The 19733-nt window shown below is 34.2% G+C and overlaps 1 long non-coding RNA gene across 1 annotated transcript; it reads left to right on the top strand.

Moving 5' to 3' along the window:
• Nucleotides 1-965: 965 nt before the first annotated feature.
• Nucleotides 966-18618, top strand: LOC131825904 (uncharacterized). Its single transcript, XR_009351364.1, has 3 exons — nucleotides 966-1298; nucleotides 7948-8032; nucleotides 16844-18618. It is a non-coding gene; the product is annotated as an uncharacterized LOC131825904 (long non-coding RNA).
• The last annotated feature ends 1115 nt before the right edge of the window (nucleotides 18619-19733 follow it).

Below are 19733 nucleotides of genomic sequence, written 5' to 3'. Positions count from 1 at the left end.
AGTTTTTAAAAAATCAACTGGCTCAGGCAAATGAACTTATCTAAGGAGAAAAATATTGAAATATTTTCTTTAGTCTGACTAAATGCTATAAGATTTGCTATTGCTAATTTAATATTAGTTATATAAGATAGTACATATAAGTTATATTAATCACATATTTTATAAATAAGAATTGCTAATTAAATATCAAAATTTAAACTTAAAAAAGTTTTAGTATAATGTTTGTAACATTTATGTCTCATATATTCATTGACAGTGGAGTTGAAATTATTAATGAAGGCAAAAATTGAGTCGATTGATACTGAAATACGTTCTGAGTGATCACACTGGTGGAGACTTAAATGTTTTCCAGACTGAGTTGTGTCTAACAGTCAGCTTTGTTTATTTGTTTTTGTTTATTTGTTTTGGTATTTTCATCTACTTTCCCTACTTGACTCGGACAAAAGCAATAATTCATTGTGTTGTGGCAAAGAAATGTGTATAAATAAGTAATAACAAATAAATATAAAATGCCTTATAGCTTTATAAATATATAGATATGGATATATGTAACTTGCTAAGTGCTTTGTTCAAAAGGAAATCTGTGTAGGCATTTTTGCCAGTCTTACCTAATTTAATCTTCAAATACTGTTGTACTACTAGAAGCAGTTCCTCTTGGCTCACAAAAGATGATGATTACATTTTCAGAACTATTGAGAGACATAACTCTTATTATAAAAAAAATTACAAGACTTATCATAAAATAAATTATTCTAAAATGATAATATTACAAAAAACCTGAAAAAATAAAAAGGGTAATATTCAAAATGCATTATTCTTAATTATTATATAATAATTCACTAATAACTCTGCTTTTGATGTTGCTAACAATTATTGAATCTATATGGGGAAATAATATCATATGATGTGCAACTTTACATCTCTTTCCAACCCTGTGTTGGAAGCTTGAAATTGGCCATGATGGAAGGATTTACACCATACGAAATCAACAAATGCAAATTAGACATTTATAAGCATTTACTGGTCTAGAACAGATTTGGTGCCTCTATCAAATATATAGACTGTCATAGAAGTGGAAATTTAAACTCAGAGAATTAGAATGAGTTGATCTCAACTCATTAGAATTAGTTGATCAAATGCCACTCCTCTTGTGTTAGAATCAACATAACCTACCTGACTCTAACCCTACGTGTGTATATATCTACTTATATTTTGCTGATGCTATGTTGTCTGGCAAATACTAATAACATTATAAAGACCCAACTTCACTGAACTCTTCCAGGGTGCCAGTTTCTCTGGTAAGTATTTGAAATACCTTACCTTAATTGTCACGGAATTGTTATGACTTATTTGATAGATGAATGAAGGGTGACTTTGGGAATGTATTTGTCTTTTCTAGAGTCAAGATTTGAACTTTGACCTCTCTAATTCTGAAGCTACATCTCTACTCATACTGCTTATCCAAAAAGCCTTTAAAGGTTGATTTAAAACAAAACAAAATGGGTGGAGAAAGAATATACACATGAACTTTCCTAATATTATGGACTTGAGTGTACTTTTATCTTTACTTTACTTCTTACTTATTTTTAAATATTATAAAGTTGCTGCGAAATTCATCTACTAATTTCATTTCTTTGTGATGTTGATTTAAAAAAGGAAAAGAAAAAAAGGTTTTCCCTCACCTTCCATTCCTTAAGGGCAAAGACTTCTCTTTAGGATTTTTCATCTTAAATATGCCTATGAAGAAGCAGCCAAATTATAATATAATTTTAGGCATTAAAGAGAGACTTCTATATGATTTTAGGAAGCATTTTCAAGGGCACAATATTATTTAAATATAAAATATTAGTGTTTTTTACTCACTTTTCTAAGCTATTTAAAGTGGTTTCATTAAATACCAAGCTTAAATAATAAAGACTAAAATGTGAAATGATCGATAAAGTTATTAAAGATTGTTATTAAAGAAACAGAGGCCATAAGAAAATACCAAGGTTTAGGTAAAAGAGAGACACAGAGTTATAAGAGTGATAAATGCAATGATGAAAGAACAAAATAACTTCAAGTAAATTATTCTTTGCAGGAGAAAAAAAACGAGAGAGTATTAAAGGAAATAGAAGCTCAGTCTGATAATAGCAAACTAGTGAAGTTGGTGTCTTTATAGTTTCCAAAAAGGCTATACCATCCAGTGAAGATGTTGCTATTTTGAATTAACGTATTCTTTTAAAATCACATATACATTCATTTACAAAAGAGTCCTATTCAAATATTTTCTGAAAATATATATTTACTGTTTTGTTGTGATCACATTCCTCAGCTATTTTATTCTCTTCTTATATGGAATTATGTCAGTAGAAAAATTTTCACTTAAAGGTAATTTCTTTAAAGGTAATTTAAATAATACCTGAATTAACCATTTTTAACCTAGAGGAGGTAGCCTGTTGAAAGCAACAGGATTATTATCTGATGGGAGATCTATTTTTCTTATTAAATATCACTTTATATCACTAATTCCACATAATTTTTAGAGTTGAAATTCAAATAATGGAATTTTGATTTTTCCACACTTCAAGGCATTATTTTCTTAATGTGTCAGGAAATATTTTTAAAAATCTATGTTGTTTTTTCCCCTCGGAACTGATAAGAAAAATGTTATAAATGAACTGTGAAATCTCTATGTCTATTTCACCTTAACCAATGCCTTACTAAAAAGTGATATGTGAATAATATAAAAAGGCCCCAAACATTCAGAAACTTAGGTAGTGGTACCAAAAGAGAAACAAGTCATTCTTTTAAAGCATGTATAAAATTTTGCAACAAAATGAACAATACTGACACTTGAAGCTCAAGAAAAGATAGGTCAATAAAATCCATTTTTTTAATAGATTGAAAAATCTGTTATTCAGATGCTACAATGAGAATGGACAACTTATCCAAGTTTTATATACTAAAATCTTTGTTTGCTTGCTTGAGTTTTAGATTGTACAAATGTAAGCACAGTGATAAAGGGACTCCATCATTTCAACTTAAAGTATCTTAAAAGAATGGCTTTCATATGGAACTGAAATTCTATTTTTTTTTAACCATTCAAATTTCTTGGTTTATATAATGTACATATCAGTGTAGAACATCATTAAGTTTAAAAATACTACAAAAACTACATTCATAAGTAGAAATATTTCTTTGATTGGAAAATTGATTTTAGTAACATTTCAAAATTATAATTTTATTTTGAATTTTCCCCTAAAAACATTTTAAAATTGTCACCATTATGATTAAATCACAATTAAGGCTATCATCTTCTTAATAGATTTATTATTTATCTTTTAATGTACAAGTCAAAAATTTTTTTGTAGAGTTAGAAGACCTAAGTACTATTGAAAATAATAAGCTGTGATGCAGATTCAAAGAATGCTTTATTGGAATTTTATAATTATGCTATTATTTCTTCTTACTTTGTTGCTTTAAAATATTTGATGGTGGTAAATTATTAGTATAATTTAAAATATGAAAAAGAAAAGGTTTTAATTTCAAAAATTAGAAGATGATCTCATCAGGAATTTTGATTACTTTACCACACATTACTCAATCTTTAATGTATGAAAGAATACTACCAATAATTAATAAGAAAATATGACAAGAGTCATCTTTCTATAACATACATTATTAGGCCAACTCTCCTTATACTTTCTTAAACATAGGATTTTTTTCCCATATGGTGCAGTTATTACTATTAATGAAATGCGATTTATTCCTAACTTTAAAATGGTTGTATGGGAGTATGCATTTCAATTTTAATTAGTAGCTGAATGAAATCAAAAATGGATAAATACTGTATAATTTTAAATTTACAAGTGGGAATGAAAACACTTGAAACTTTAGTCAGTAGAGGAAATGAGCAGAAGAGATAGAATTGTTTATAATTTTATCAATCCAATATCTTTGTTAAGCTATTTCTGGACATAAAGTGCTTTATTTGGCTTAAATATTCCTGAGAAGATAATGCTAGACTGACTTACTCATATTATTTACATATCTTCTTGAAGATGACTACTACTGATGAAGAAATAGTAGATTCTGTAAGGTGGAAAGTGAATTTTACAATGCAGAAATTACCTACCAGAGTCACTTACTTTATGATAAATTTAGATATTGTATGATTGCTCTAAACAAGAATAAAAAGCATGATTTGAGAATTTGGATGCAGGATGGGAGAGGAGAGGGAAAAGAATATTCTCAACTGTCATTTGGTTCAAATGACAACATATCAAGTGAGTGTATTATTCATCAAAGATACTGTCTTTTACTTATGGACTGTTCCATAATGGATTTGCACTTGTTGTTTAACTATTTCCTGAATGCAAAAGAGTAGTTAAAAACCCAGGATGATACAAAGCCTTGATGAATTAACTTAGTCCCAATCTGATGAACTCTTTTGCTACTCACTTGTCAAAAGTGAAAAGATTGTAGTACTTAGAAAATACAACTGCCTGCATTCTTAACTGGGCACAGTAAATCGTAAGTAAAATTGCATATTTTATTGAACATTAATTATACTGTGAAAATCTTGTCAATTCTGTTATTTTTTTCTTAGTCAAAATAGATGCTTTCAAAGTATTAGTCATGATCAAAAATTGAAAACCTTATATGAATTTCCTGTAGGACTGCAAGAGCCCTCAGAGGTTACCTAGACCTATCCCTATATTTTCCTGGACAGGAAATTGAGGCCATACAAATTAAATAATCCATCTAAATTGCATAGCTACTTAAAGGCATTTAGAGGATTTTCAGCCCAATAAATTTAGGGAACAAAATGATATGGTGTAGCACCCATTTCCTTTTACTTTCTCATCAGAATTACTCTGAATCTGTAAAGCTACAAAACATCTAGAGTAACAAGAGATGTTCTTCTGGGGACAAAGTAGTAAAGATTAATGCATGTAACTCTGTATGTGCATGTGTGCGTGCGTGTTTATCTTTGTAAATTACTGGACTTCTCCAATCTATTTTCTCAGTCTCCTTGTTTATAGCCTCAAGTATAAGTGACAAATATTCCTTTTCACCGGTCTGTTTTGAAGCTCAGCATACTTTTTCTTAGGGATTTGTTTTTGATTCTTCCAGATAACTCTTTATCTGAGATGATATAAGAAATAAGAGGTTAAAAAATAGAGAGAAGACATACATCCAGCACATTCTGTAACAGAGCACCAGAAAACTATACTTCAGCTGTTCCAAAGGCTGCGTTTCAAGGAACAGAAAATTATCTCCGAACAAGGCAAAACTTCATTGTATATTGTGATTCCCCTGTTGTAACCATCACTGATGCCAACACATGTTCTGCATAACTAGAGAAACACACATTGAACTCAAAATGCCCCGAGAGTATTGTCCTTCATAACACCCTGGTGTCTCGTGTGTAGCTGAATGAATAAGAAATGACCGAGCTATTAAGATACTAAACAAAAGTCATCTAGGCCCATAATATTGATGTAACAGCATCTCAGCACTGTATTTGCTTCCATTAGTTTGTCTAAAATAAATCTTTCTATCTTAAAAAAAAAAAAAAAATCACACTGAGCTTGATGGTAATGTGCTCCAGGAATTTTTAAAAAAGGGAATCCTGCTGTAGCTCTTTTTGGGAGTTGCACACAGATGTGTGATTGTGCAGCTCCCAGGGTTTTTGCTTTTTAACAAGGTCTAATTCTCGAAGTCGCCCTTTATAAGTTTATCTTCCTCATCACACACTGCCATATATACAACGAAAATGGAATCGGCCCAGTAGTTGAAGTACATAGTATTTATGGCTCTATGTCTCTTTCTAGCATAACTAAAATCAGATTTTCACATTGATTTGAGAGAGCATGAATTAAGGAAACTCAAAGTTTGCCATATATATATATGTGCAATATATATGTATATACCCTTCCCCCACAGAGCCAAGAGGGAGTTTATCATGGTCCCATTGTCCTTTCAGATGTGATCTCCAGTCTATTTGTAGTGCTTGTGCATACACACATGTCATATGTGGAGTTGTGCTCATGGGAATATTAGAAAACGGGCCATGGTACTCTGTTTTCAATCATATTTTATAAATATCCCAATTGTCAAGACCCAGTAAATTGCAAATAAAGAAGCTCCCATTGTCCAATATTTCTAACAGCTCAGCTAAGTTTTAACATAGTGGCCCTCTCTGCCGTGCCCATTTCCTATAAAATAGTATTTGAGATGAATTAACGTGACCAGACTCTGAAAGCCCCCAGATAGCTGCACCAATTTCCAGAGTGCAGGCAGATGTGATGTGAGCACCCCATTACGTGCATGTAATTTTATATACTTGTCCATCACCTTTTATACTGAAAGAAGCATCCTATTTTTAAAATTACTTAATTATTACTTAGGTTCCACGTTCACTTTTAAAAATCTTTCTATAAAGGGGAAATATTTTTTTCCCTCAAATTAACACAGATATAAAACAGAAAGACGAAGGCGCATAAAGGCCACGGACGCATTTTGCGGGGGATAGGTTCTGGTTGAATGAGATCTGGGATGTGTGCCAAATTAATAGAAAAAAATCCTGTTCTTCCTCTCCAATAGCCACAATGTTCATTATTAAGAAAAGCATATGAACCACAGGATTTGATTTTAATAACACCAATGTCTTCATTAATCTGTACATTCCATTTAGCCTCATTATTGGGCAAATGCTGAATTAATGCATAACATATTATTGTCGGACGTCCCTTGCAAAACATTTCTTCTCCCTTCTTTTATCATTCATTCAGGACCCTCAGGTGTGCATGTCATGTGTTTAAATAGGCCTGTAGCCCTCAACAGCTCTTTTCTTACCTCAGTCTAAGAGGAGACTTTCTGCTTGGGGTGCCTACAAAGGGATGTGGGAAATAGAGCTGCGGATTCTCGTTCAAACCCGTCATTATTATTATTTTTTTTTCTGTCATTTTAATGCTGTCACGTCAAGAAGGCCTCTCTGTCACCTGCAACTGAGATGATGTTTCCTCGATGGTCTCCGGGCCTCCTTCTAAATCAAGAGTGGTGATAGCCAACACCGCTTTGTATCTGCGGAACAAATAGTGGCCTTTGTCCAGCACAAGTCCCTAAACAAACTTAATCTCTCTAACACGGTGACAGATGACATTTAGATGTCCTTGTTACCCTTAAAATGAGTTTTATTGACAATCAGAGAACAAAAAGAAGGCCCAGAGAAAGCCCAATGTTTTATAGGCTTGCTAACAACATCTTAGTGCGGAGGGTGAGGAGAAAGCCTGAAGTTGCCCCCATTTTCCCCTGCTTTGCTATATCACCATGACAACAGATATAGAAATCACTTAGTGACTCCTAGAAAGAAAACACAGTGACACAGTACCCCTTGTATGGCGAATCAAACTAAAGCCTTCATTCAAATAGCTATTCAGCTTGGGCATTCAAGTAGAGGATAGGGTGGGTTTTACACAGGTAACTACAAGGGAAAGGCCAGCGGACCTTCCAGCCGCAGCATATGGCCACGTCTCTGTCTAATTAACGCATCCTCAATAGAATTGATCCATTTTAAATTTGTTTTCTTTTACTTGAAACATCACTAATGTAAAGGGCAACATTAATCAACATCGTGGAACTTAAAAGGGCATTAAAGAGTGATCTTTTTCCCTATGCAACAAGAATCTTTTCAAGTACTTGTGTCAACCGCCCCGGATTCGGGGCTCCTTCCGAGTTCGCAATCCGAAGGCAAATCTAGAGAGGCCTCTACTGGCGAGTCTCTGTCAGTGCACCTGTCCTTGTGGCGCTGTCTCAGAAAAAAGCACGCGAGAGAATGACTCCCAGCTCTTACGGGCGAGCTGCACCCAAGATGGACCACTGATGAACATACCGTACAAAACATTGAATAATGGCATTCACACTTTTGAAGTTGGTCATGTCTAACTGCCTTTTTTTCAGGTAATAAAAGGATCACAAAGCTCTGATGAATGAGCTGCTTGGACACTTTGAGATATTTTAAGATTGTTCAGCAAGGATATACCAGGTAATCTCTCTTTCATTCCCTCTCTCTCTCTCTCTTTACTTTATACATCAGACTCTCATGCAAGTGTGAGAGTTTAAGAGCCATTCTAACATGCATTTCTATTTCTTGACATTGTCTGTGTGGAAGGGGTGGTGGATGGGACACATTGTTGACACCCATACTCATTATATTTCTCTCAGTTAGCAAAAAAAAGAAAATAAAACAAAAAACAAAAAACCCAAAACACACACACACACACACACACACACACACCAAAACAAAAACTAAACTAAATCTTTAGATAAAACTAAAGTATCCAAAAATTGTTTTTGGCTTAATTGCAAAGCAGAAGTTCCCTGCCAAGATTTCCTACTTACAGTGAAGAGATATGGGCCAAACATAATCTCCCCAAGTGAGACTAAACATGAAAGTATCATTGCAGCATATTTTTATCAAATTAAGCCCAAATAGGCTCACAGCTCTTTATAGAGGTGGAAAAAAAATTTTTAGGGAAAAAAGAGAAGATTTAATTTTTCCACCAGAAGTTTAAAATTATTTAATATTTCCTAGGGTAAGGATAGGTATGATCTATTTCTGCAGGGGGAAACTCAGGGCTTTTTTCCTCTTTGAAAAAATGACCTGACTCTACAAGTGTTATTTAACTTTGAAAGTTTTTAAAAGACAAAACTCTAACTCTTTTCTTGTTTTCAAACATTTATAGTTTTATATTCAGTGTTATTTTAAATAGGAGCATACCAAGATTCTATTCAAATTGCCTTTCAGAAACCCCATGAGTTATTTCTTATTGCAATGACTGATCTCTAGAACCTTGGAATTTCTCCCAGCATAATTTTCCTTAGCGTCATTTCATATTTCAAATCATTTCATGTTTATTTGAGATAAAATTTTAGTCAAACAATTTTGCATAGGGTAGGTTGGTTAGCATGTCAGTAAATTACCTTCTGGATTATACAGGTAATGCGTGGTCTTCTTTCAAGTAAATTTTGTTAGATGCCTTGGGATCGCTACCTTGTAGTCCCAATAGTGACACCTTCTGGTAGAAAGAGAACCAAAAATAGTTTTAGTTTCTTTTTGCTTATTGTTTTAGAGAATGTTACCAGGGACTCTGTTGGTATAAATATAGATAATTTACAATTATCTTTTCAGGTCTTTTAAATATAGAATAATACATTCCCAAAATCTTATAAGTGACAGAGAAAGCCCGACTTCTATTTAGTTGTGAAACTGAAAAAAGTTACTAACAGAGGAATGCTGTCTAAATTACTACCAAATAGTGTATAGATATAGAATTACAATCTTTTGGGTTCTTATGTAACATAGTAAATGAGAAAACAAAATTTAGCAATCGTCTTTCTGGGAAGTGCCCCATTTCACAGAACAGGAAGCTGATGGTCGAAATGCTTAACAGAAATATTTAACATTTCTCTAAGGTTTCCTTAAATATTTATTAAATGTTTTACATGTAAGAGAGAGAAAAATTGATCCATGAACAAAAAGATCAGATCCTAATTGTCAATAATCTTTGCTAATTTAACTAGAATTGCTTTTCCAAAATATAGATTTATCACAAATCAGAAGAAAACGTTAGGATCATGTTGCAATGTGATCATTTCTCAACTGAAGAGAAGCACATGGTTTGCAGAACATTGTATAAATAATGCTTAATCTGCATTGGAGAGGATTCAGTATTAAAAACAAACTTTGCCAAAACAGATCCATAGCTACCAAGGAGTGGTCTTCATTCTCTGTGAGGCTTTGGTGATGCTCCTCTCTAAATTGTATCTGTTCTTAATCTATAATATTATCACAGCAATCAGAGAATTTTCAGTTCCCCATACAGCATGTGGAGACTTTTGTAAGAAACTGCTTTCGATAATTACCCGGAGACCCATGTAACACCTGTGTAAGTCTTTTTTTGACTGGGTAGCCGTTCATTCGCTAAACTGTAAAACTATAGTATCAGTAATTCTAGAGTTTCACAGTCACATGAGATAAGAATGGCAGAATGTAAAGAAATCAGTTTCATCCCAGGATTAACTTAAGTGAGCATTTCCATGCAAAATGTGCCTGATGTTTGGTTCAGAGAACTTGGGATCTTTATTGATATTTCAGATTACAAAGAAAATATGGCTATCGGTCCCCCCAGATATTGTTTTTCCTTGGGGACTGTGGTCAGCCATATGGTAAACCAGCGAATCGTTTAATCCATGATACACATTTATGACTACTTTTGTGATATCACTGCGAGGAAACATGAAAATGTCTCACAAATTATGTGGCAGACAGTTATATTGGTGTCTTTGAAACCATCTTTGGCTCTGCTGTGTGCCTTTGTTTGCACAACTTGAGCACATGCTTCAAAATGTCATCCAGATTACAAGCATGCAGGGAATGAAGTATTACTTCTGTATCAATATCAGAAGCATGCTACTTTATTTCATTAAATAGCTCATCCGCCAATTGCACTTGGTAAATTTGTGAAATTCCTGCTTTGTATTTCTTGCAAGACTTATTTTATAATGTTATTTGTGATCTGAGAAAAAAAAGTCTTCAAAAATTGTTTATGATGATGAATATGGGGAAACAAAGGAATTTTAGACTCATAAATTCCAGCATAAAAATTGCTAAGCGCAACATTTACACAAAATCCTTCGGCCAACCCCCTGGCAATTAAGTTGGGATACGCTGTGCTCGGAGTGAAAATAAGGACAGAAATTAAAACCAAACACCCACAAAGATTGAAAAAGTTTGGTTGGGGTGTGGGTTTTCCTGAGTACCTGAGATTGCATTTTAGCTGATCATTAGACGCAACTGTAAAGAAAGGCCCTGTTTTGCCTTGGGAGAGTTCATCCAGAGATTGCACAAGGGATTTGCACAGAATAAAGCTTCACAAAACCCAAGGGCTGTCAGAGGGAAATGGTATCCAGGAGGACAGGGCAGGCCAAGCATCCCTTCAACAGCAAAGCCACACAAGAGAGCCAGAGGCAGCACAGAGTCTGCCAACGCAACTGCCTACCACGTCTGCCAAGGAGCCAGAAGCCGCTTGTGGGAAAATATCACTTACCCTTAGCATCTGGGTCCTGTGATTGTTATCCAAAGAGACAGAGTGGTAAGATATAGTGGGATAAACAGCATCCCATTAAACACACACACACACACACACATACACACACGACATTCCTCTCTGTGTACAGAGGGAGATAAGCCATGCATGGCCTTGAATTAGAAAGACTTTCTGTAGTTGGAATTCTTTTAAACAAGATTGAATCTTAGTTATATATTCATACTTCATAATGAGGCGAGCTTTAGTAATTGCTATTCACCAATAGCTTTGGTTTGTAAAAACCAAGAATGAGTTGCATTTGTGGCTCTTTGCAGACGAGTCTAGTCCACTATGAAATGGTTATTCCCTTGGAGTTGCTGGTTGTAGCTGCCAGATAGGATTATTAAAAATTAAATCTCAACGACAGAGAAACTAAAATGAAGTTTGATGTTAAACTTTTTTCCCCTCTTTTTTGGGTATTCTATCACTATTTTTAAGAGGCCAGGTTCCAAACATAAGCTCCTAAAGTAATTGGTGAATTCTTATTTAATATATGCTATATTATAAGCATATAATACATAACTATAATTTGTATGTCATATAATATATATTTTACATATATGTTTAAGCTTGATAAAATGTCTTCTAAAGTACACACTTTCAAATTACATCTGAATGAGTGTTTTTAAGGTTTCCAAATGTGACAATGTGATCATATAGATTCACTTGGTATTGAAATATGGAACAAGGAAGGGAGGGAGTCTAGAGAATTTAAAGATTGGAGACACCTTGTGGTTAGCACAAAGGCCTTTGCTTTTTAGCAATATAAGCACTGTTTGAAGATTATTATAATGGCAGAAAGTAAGTAATGGCTTTTTTTTTTTTTTTTGAGTAGTCAGTAAAAGCATAAAAAGAGTATTTTCATTTGAAAGATTTTGCTCTGATATCAAGAACAGAAAAGAGTGCTGTTTTAAGAGCCAGTGGCAATACAATATGCCCAAAGACAAACTTTTTATATTTAAATTCATTACAAGTCAGTTCTATTACCCAGGCTAATGCAGAGCATTCGGAATTACAATCTCACTTATTTAACAGCAGATTTATTATTAAAACTTTTTGATTTTCCATGAATGAAATTGAAATTTCAATTGTGTTTGGCTGACTAAAATATATACACACACACACACACACACACACACACACACACACACACATATATGCATCTCAAGGCCTTAAAATGCAGTTGCTTTTTTATGCATGTTACACAAGATAATGCGTATAGGTCAGTTTATGCTATAATATACATAATGACATAAAATAACTACCTATAAACATATTCCACATGTGCACAAACTTTATTTTATGGACACTTAATTGTTTATTTGTATAAATAGCAAAGTAATTTAAGAATGTCTACCATCTAATGATAAGATGAGGACAATGTTCAAGAGAGGTGAAATTTTGTAGAAGTACAAATCCATGCACAAAAGTAAACAATTGATGTGTTTTTACTTTTGTTGTTTTTCATTATCACATACACACAAAAGAAAATTGATTCTGACTGGTAGTTTTTTTGGTTAATAGAGTATTTCTTTTCTGGTACCAGAAATTCTCAAAATTGTTCAAATTTAGTTTCATATTTCTAACATTTCCATACAAATTAGAAAGGTATGGTGAAAACAATTTCTTTTATGTTGCATATCTGTGTAGTTGTGGAAGAGCCTGTGAATTCAAAATAATGTTCAGTTATGGAAAGAGGAAGGTGAAGGAATAAGTTTCAATCATTTTACTTCACTTAAAAATTTTAAATTTTCAAAGGAAACATGAAATACTCCATCTTTGTCAGTACATAAAATAACTTACGAACAGATACAAAAGACTGGTAAGAATTTATAAAAACGTTTTTGTTGGCCATGTGTTGTTACATTTTCCATAAAGGAAATAAATATCCCCAGAAAGATGTACATGAAATCAGACCTACTTTTTGAGGATATTTAAATCGTTACAACTTCACAGCTATAATATTAAAAGCAAGTATTTAATTTTGATTTTACTGTTAAATATTTGTCACTTTTGTTATATCTTTTCCTCACAATTTTTGTTTCTTCCCATTTGTCTTTTTTTTCCATTTCATTTCTCATTGCTAAGGTCTGCACTGAACAGTTTCAATTTTCATTCTTTTGATTATGTTTATATTATGCCTTTAATATTTAATAGTTTTTTTTTTCTTTTAAGTTTAGGTGGTTTTTCAACCCACTATTTTAATTAGGTCTTCTTTAATATCACATAATATTTCCTAGGAAGTAGTAGTATATACAAAAGCATCCCCCAAATCCTTGTAGTGTATTAACAGTAGTAAATTGCAACTTGCTATAATTGCATGTGGCAGAATCACTTAACCCTTGATGATCTTAACGTTTTGAATTGTGAAAGGAAGATCACACTCATTTACTAAAGCCAGCACAGTTTGCACACTTAACTAAATACATAGCCATGTTTCCCAGGGAATTTTTTTTCCCCTGGAATATACTGTCTGAAGCTGCAGAGGACAAGTTAGCCTCACATTCCCTGTATTCATCCTATATTCTTTACAACTGTCCAAATTGTATTAGAATTTGCTTATAATGATGTTATATGATGTCCTTGTTGTGATACCTGCGTTTGTAGAGAACTTAATATTGATTTACTGTGTCTTTTGCCCATCTTTGAGCAGCCTGGATAGCAATTACAGCTGTTGGTGGTATCTATTTTGTCTTTTCATAATTGTCATTTCTTGTTCTACTTAAGATTAAAATATGAAAATTGTACCACGTGCACATCAACAGTGCATTAGCCAAGTTATCAGCAATATCTGTGAAGAACCATCATTTTAACCGTGGTTCTTTACATTGCCTCTTCATTTTATTTATGAAAATTGCATGCTACAATATCAACTTGAACAAGAAATGCATTCGAAGGTGAGCCTCCCTGACATCAAGTCCTCATCTGGACCATTACTATCTTCCTGAGAAATCACTAGGGCTTTCCCAATACCTGCCTGCCTCTGCCAAACGCTTTCTCCCCCTCAGACTGGGATTTCTGACAAGCAGGGGCTGCTTTGTTATTTTTCAACTCTAACTGTAAGAGCCCTCATAGTTTTTGAGCTCTCTCTACTAGTCTCATTTCAATTCACATTTCATAAAGAATATGGTATTTTCTACAAGGAAAGACATTTTTTTTAATAACAGAGCAGACTTAAGATGAGTTCCTCATAATCACAAATAGGCCTCCCAGGTATAGATTTCCTCAAAATAAATAAATAAATAAATAAATAAAAACAAAGCAAAAACCTGCCTAAGAGCTGTTCCAAAATTCAAAAATGTCTCATTTGAAGACCAAATACACTTATGTGGGGAAGGGTGGGGGATATCATTGCCTGGGATCCTCTCAGGAAATTTATCAAACAGAGGCTGTAAAAAATAATTTTTAAATGATGGAGAGAGGAAACCTTTTTACAACAAATTTGGGATTTTTTTTTTCTGGTCAATTTATATAAAAACCCACAGTTGAAATAACTGAAGCACTTTGATTCTGTCTTGACTCAACAAACCTTGAACTACTTGAGAAGGATTCTTTGTGCTGTACAATGAAAATATAAATATCACAGTTCAAGATGAAACTGAATAAATATTTGGGTACTACCCTTACACACACACCACACACATACACACACACTCTCCCTCATACACACACACACACTCACACACTTTCCTATCAGCAGACTAAATTCAGCTAGTTCCTGAAAGGCATTCATTTTAAGAGTCACTATTGTTTTATTTTATTACATCTGTATGGAGACGTTTTAGAAATGACTATGTGCAAGGAAATAATAAATGCATCTGCAATCTCTAGCAGAGGCCCCTCCTCATGAGACGGTGGCGGGTGTTTGTGGGTGTTGTTATTGCCGTTGTTGCAATCTAGCTAATAAAGGCTTTCTCTTACACAAGAGAATTTTGACAGGGTTGACTCCAGACAGCTTTCCAGCTGAGGTCTGGGGCCTTGCTGAACCTTCAAAATTTTCCCATTTGAGCTGCATCAAAGTGAAGGAAATTCAAGGATCACTAACGTCTCAGATGGTAGCACTTGCCCTAACAACGAAGGTTCAGGAATTCTTTGGAGCAGGCTGAGGTCATTTTTCTCCCCTTTTCTCCTAATGCTTTTCTCTATTAATCAGAGCTCAGAGCTCAGATTGGTCTTCAACTTCCTCCCAATCCTTGCTAAGCCTGTCATTTCTAGCTATTATTTACTTTAATGGACTTTGGCTGATCCCTTATGAAGCTTTGGATCTGAGAATAATAAGGCTGGAGAGTAACGGCCATAGACATGGGTGTGGGTTTGCCTGCAGATTAACCGTGGCAGATGGGCTTTATTGCGGTTTCCTGTGTACTGAGTGTTGATTGAGAGGGTATAATGAGAGAGGTGGTGTCTACACAATGGTCACAGCCACTTCATTGCACTTTGCGTCTAAACAACCCCATTTTTCTAAATCTTTGGGTTGTGAAATTTTAGGAAGTCAGAGCACAAGAACAAGTACAAAAACAACTGTAAATAACCATGAATGTTAATCCAACACTAATTGGTCCCTTCTTTCAATATGAGTCCATTTTGCTCAGTTTTTAAAATTCTGGGTAAATTAAATGGTTAAACAAAATGTTCCTGCATTAGGTGGTTTGGGGTGAAATAGCGAGCAATGTGTATATTCTGTGTGTTTTCCGTTTGCTTGGGGTCTTTTGTTTGTATTTTGTTAAATATGCTCTGTTCGATTATTACCACAGACACTAAAAGCTTAAGTTATAATTATTTTCAGTTGCTTTGGGAATTATCACGTTGGCAACATTTTTCTGAATTAAATCAGAGTATATTTAAAAAAAAAAAATAACATCAGGGTAATTGTTTCATCCCTGGCATAAGGAAGCAAAGATTTTTTTTTTTAACCTTTCTCTATTTACTGCATTTGATTTAAATGTCTGCTCTGCTGCAACTCACCATGCAATTAAAACATGTTTTTTATAGGTGTTAGCTAAAGGTCTTTTACACATTCCTCATTTTTAAGATTTTACTTAATTCCTCCCTTTCACCAATGGATTAAATCACAACTATTGATTCCTTTCTTCCTTTGGGGCTTTCCCCATCTGTCTTAACGCTTTCATCCTACACCCCTCGGTCTCAGAGGGGTGTTCTGAAAATGAACCGCCAAAACCTGGAGAAGACTCTAGGTCAAGTTTGTGTACAAGAGTTTAAATTTTTAGTGACAGTCCTCTCTCACGGCCGCCTGAAAGTTTCCACACAGTGCTGCACAAGCGGGCACCACCAATTATCCTTCTCCTTTGAAAACCATTATCAAGTTTTTCAAAACTTCTTTCATTTCACTGTTGTCATTCAGTGAAAAGGAAACTAACCACCATGTCAAGACAACTCCGCTGCCTAGCAACGCAGGGCCACATTTTAATTCTGACTTGCTTCTGGTCTTGACTAATAGAAAGTGACTATGTTAAGCCAGTCACAAGAGTTGTTTGTCACTTCTGAAATGCAAACAAAACTATATTGTTTTCCAAAGTATTGGGTGTGATTGATGTAAAGATTTACAGTAACATCATTCATTTTCCCTTGTGTTTTAGCAGGATTGATGTCATATCTTTTCATGCTTTATTAAATGCTTTAAAAGAGCTAAAAAAAAAAAATGATGCTTTTTGTCCTTTAAAGAGTCTAAAGAGTGTTTTTTTTTCCAGTGAAATAGACTCCAACAACTTGTGAAATTTAATGAATCTATTCAACTAGTGTCAGCCACGTCCATAAATAATTTAATAAGAAACCATCATCCATGAAGAGGAATGCAAGTCGAACAATCAGAGAGGAACAGACCAGACCAAGGTCAACATTCTGGGGTGGGGGAAAGAAAAGTGAGGCTTTTAAATTGTGTCTCAGAGTTTGATTTATCACATTTTCCCACAGCCCTGTGTTCTGGGCCTTTTGGTATGAAAAGCTGCAGGTTGCTGACGGTGTGATTTTAATTGTAACTCTTTCCAGGCATATGTGTTGAGAGGTCTATAATAAAAGCATGGCATATTTAAAGTCACCAAATTCCTATAAAATGGTTATTCGAATTGAGAGTTTGTAGTTGTACTGACTGAAACTGCCCAGAAGTCGATTAATAAAGTAGAAAGCTATTGCTATTATATTTTAAACACTGCCTCTAATCATTGGTATTTCTACTATTTTATGTAAATAAATAGTTGAACGTCATCTATTAGACACTTTAAAATATGCCAGTTGGTGTGATTCAAATATATATAATCTAGAAAATGATAATATTCTTCCTCAAAATAAGATCTGAGTAGAAAAGGGAAATACAATTTTTTTGTCATTTCTTAATACTCTAAGCAGTAATATAACAATATTAATCATTAAACAAAATGTTTATTGAAAAATTATAGTTTAGAAAGATCAGAATCACACATGATAAAATGAGGGGTCAACATCATGGAAAGGCTAGAAAATTCTCTTCCTTTTCAGTTCTCAAATCACTACCTTTTCCATAAAACCTGACTCATATTTGGAAGTGGAATCTAGTTGTTAAGTGGGTCAAAAACATACAGTTTAAAAATTTTTAAATCATTGCAGAAGTATGCTCTGAGATGAATGAAACATGTTGTGCATAAAGAATAAAATTTGAGATTAAAGAAAAAAGTTTTCTTGAAATTAAGTGAAAATCTTAAAGAGTTTTTTATGAACTTTTAAAGGTTTAATTCATTAGCAATATTTTGTCCAATAGACCTTTATTGACATTGAATATGAACTCAAAGAACATGAGCTCCCATTGAAGCAGAAGTGGCTTAGGTTCCATCTAAGAAGAATATATGAAATTATTACATTATGGTAGCACTGTGATGTGCTCAGATATGCCTTGCCATGGGCATCTGATATGAGATTGTGTCCCATTTTTGCACTCTTCAGTTGAGAGCATTACCTACCCTTCAGGAACCTTAGTTTCTTCATCTATATAAATAAGGATGATAACGTATTTTTTGCAGGGCCAACAGCATGATGAGAGAGCATCTGGTTCATTGAGGGGCTCAAGATAAGTAGTAATAAGAGCAGTAATAGAATGTGTCACTTAAAAGTCCAAATTAGTCTGCAGTGGCTTAAATTCCACTTATTAGCTGTACAACCTTGGGCAAATGGCTTACATTTTCTGATCCTCAATAACCTCATCTATAAAATGCAGTTAGTAATAGTACCTATATCTTAAGGTAATATGGACATTAAATAAAATATTGTGTTTTGAGTGCTTTGAACTTGGCCATAATGGTTTTCAATAAACAAATGTTAGCTGTTCTATCTAAATGTTATCTGTACATATCTATTATGTAACTAAGTCTGTATTAATGGTCTCTTTCCTCAGATATTAAAATGATACTAATAATTTGGCTCCTCACATGTTTTTGTGATAAATTAAAGTGAAATGCTTTGTTTATAGATTCATAAAGAGACACTCAAGCTAACAAAGTCCATTCTGTAACAGAAAGACAAAATACGTTTTTTAGAAATTGATCATTCTGTCTGCATTTTTAATCAAATACTTTCATGAAAGATAATTGAGCATTCTTTAATATGTCTTGGCAAACTTCAGAGGATTCTCGTTTCAAATCAAGGGTGCCTTGCCAACTAAGTTTAAACATTTCATACAGCCCATCACCATGTGGTACCAGTAATAGCAGGAAACAAATGTCAGCACAAGTCTGATATTTTGAAGCCCCGTCTTGGTTCTCTCAGCGCTTCCAGCAGGGAGACAGATTTATGGACCAACTGCAACACGTGGGCACATTTTGTTTGTTCTACAAAGAATCTGCTTATTATTCGATTGCTTCACCACATCCTAAGCTTAGATTTTGCATTAAAATCCAGATTTCTAGGTTCTCTCAAAAAAGCAAGACTGTGAGGATGGACTGGTTTTACTGGAGTAGAGTGCTGGCTGAGTGCTTGTGGCTCCTTCGGATGAGATATCAACTGTGCATTTCACCCTGCCAACCCTTGCTCCCTCTTAAAGTATATTCATCCAGATTCACCTATTTTAAGCTAGGTGCCTGGTTCCCAAGGCATTTTAGATTTTTTAGCAGAAGAACTCAAATTAGAAATCGTGCAAAATTCACTGGCTGAATCCAACATTACCTATAGCACTCAGGGCCCACTGCAGTTTGTAATTTCATTACTTTTCCTCTGGTATCTTCGTAACACATTTGGCTTAATTACTCTTGAGAAGTGTTAGAGATGACTTCTTTACAGACTTGAAAATAAAATACCTTTTCTCTTCCAGTGCGTGCAGTTTTTCTCCTGACCGGATAGAGAAGAAATTAAGTCCCCGGTTAGGAATTGTGCACAGGCTGTGAGGAGCACAGAGCCCTGAGGTCTGTCTTGTGGAATTGTGACAGCCTGCCTAGGACAGTACCCGTGGCCACAACATAGGTGGCGGTTCTTCTGTTTTTCCTATCCCAGAACACCAGATACTTTATGCCAAATATCTGAGGTGACACCATGTGAATTTGACTCTTAAAAAATCGGACTGATAGCTTCTCTGATGGTGATGAGGCTGGGCACATGAAATCTTGCCAAGAGTTCCTA

Source organism: Mustela lutreola, chromosome 2 (genome assembly GCF_030435805.1).
Source record: "Mustela lutreola isolate mMusLut2 chromosome 2, mMusLut2.pri, whole genome shotgun sequence".
NCBI lineage: Eukaryota > Metazoa > Chordata > Mammalia > Carnivora > Mustelidae > Mustela > Mustela lutreola.
Note: the sequence above shows the minus strand (reverse complement) of the source record. Positions and strands in the feature narration are given on the sequence as shown.